Source organism: Bison bison, unplaced genomic scaffold (genome assembly GCF_000754665.1).
Source record: "Bison bison bison isolate TAMUID 2011002044 unplaced genomic scaffold, Bison_UMD1.0 scf7180017864503, whole genome shotgun sequence".
Taxonomy (NCBI): domain Eukaryota; kingdom Metazoa; phylum Chordata; class Mammalia; order Artiodactyla; family Bovidae; genus Bison; species Bison bison.
Genome location: NW_011495061.1, coordinates 4779172 through 4780775, shown reverse-complemented (window position 1 = coordinate 4780775; position 1604 = coordinate 4779172).

The window sequence follows — 1604 nt, the reverse complement described above, 5'->3', positions numbered from 1 at the left end:
TGAGTTCAGTCCCTAGTCGAACTCAATCCCATATACCACAACTATCAATAGGAGACTCCACATGCCACAACTAAGAAAAAAAACAAGATCCCACAGGTCACAATTAAAGACCCCGCATGCTGCAATGAAGATCAAAGATCTGTGTGCTGCAACTAAGACCCAGAGCAGCTAATCAATAAATCCTAAAAAAAGAGAGAGAGAAATGACACTTTACCTGAATTTTGTGTCTATCATCATTTACTTAAAATCATGGCTTTATTTAAATTATATATATGACTAAATAACATATTCTTTAATTTTGCTAGCTTTTGAACTCTATAAGAGTATAATACTGAAAGTGGTAAACTTCTGGAATAGTCTTTTCTTCCCAATCTCAGTTCACTAGGATGTATTCATGGTATTGCATTTAACTATATTTCATTCATTTCCCTTGCTGTATAATATTTTGTTGTTTAAATATATCAAATTTTATTTTCCAATTTATTGAGTGGGCATGGAGTTGCTTGCATTTCTTGATATTATGAACACCACTGCTTTAAACATCCTTCTGTATATGTGGCCTTGCTACTGCTGCAAAGTCGCTTCAGTCGTGTCCAATCTCTGTGACCCCATGGACGGCAGCCCACTAGGGTTACCCCCGTCCCTGGGATTCTCCAGGCAAGAACACTGGAGTGCGTTGCCATTTCCTTCTCCAATGCATGGAAGTGAAAAGTGAAAGTGAAGTCGCTCAGTTGTGTCCGACTCTTAGCAACCCCATGGACTGCAGCCCACCAGGCTCCTCCATCCATGGGATTTTCCAGCAAGAGTACTGGAGTGGGTTGCCATTGCCTTCTCCGATGTGGCCTTGAGCACCTACCTGGTAATTGGTGTTACTTGTCCGATGGCGGGCTGCGAGCGGCGCTCTAAGCGGGGCCGAGAGGAGCTTCCACGTCCGAGGTCAGGGGCGGAAGCCAGGAGGACCCCATGCCCGAAGGGCGGCGGCCAAGAGGAGTTACCCCATGTCCGAGGTCAGGGGCAGCAGCTGAGAGTGCCAGGCTGCAACGGTGCAGGAACGGCAGAGAAGAGCTACCCAAGTCCGAGGTCAGGGGCAGCGGCCGGGAGGAGCTACCCGACGTCCAAGGAGCGGTGGCTACGCAGGCACAGGAGAGCCTAGAGGTGCTATCCCACGTTGAAGGTCAGCAACGGGGGCAGTGAGGAGATACCCCTCGTCCAAGGTAAGGGGCAGTGAGGAGATACCCCTCATCCAAGGTAAGGAGCAGTGGCTGCGCTTTGCTGGAGCAGCCGTGAAGAGATACCCCACGCCCAAGGTAAGAGAAACCCAAGTAAGATGGTAGGTGTTGCAAGAGGGCATCAGAGGGCAGACACACTGAAACCATACTCACAGAAAACTAGTCAATCTAATCACACTAGGACCACAGCCTTGTCTAACTCAAGGAAACTAAGCCATGCCCGTGGGGCAACCCAAGACGGGCAGGCCATGGTGGAGAGATCTGACAGAATGTGGTTCACTGTTGGGAATGGCAAACCACTTCAGGATTCTTGCCTTGAGAACCCCATGAACAGTATGAAAAGGCAAAATGATAAGATACTGAAAGAGAAACTCC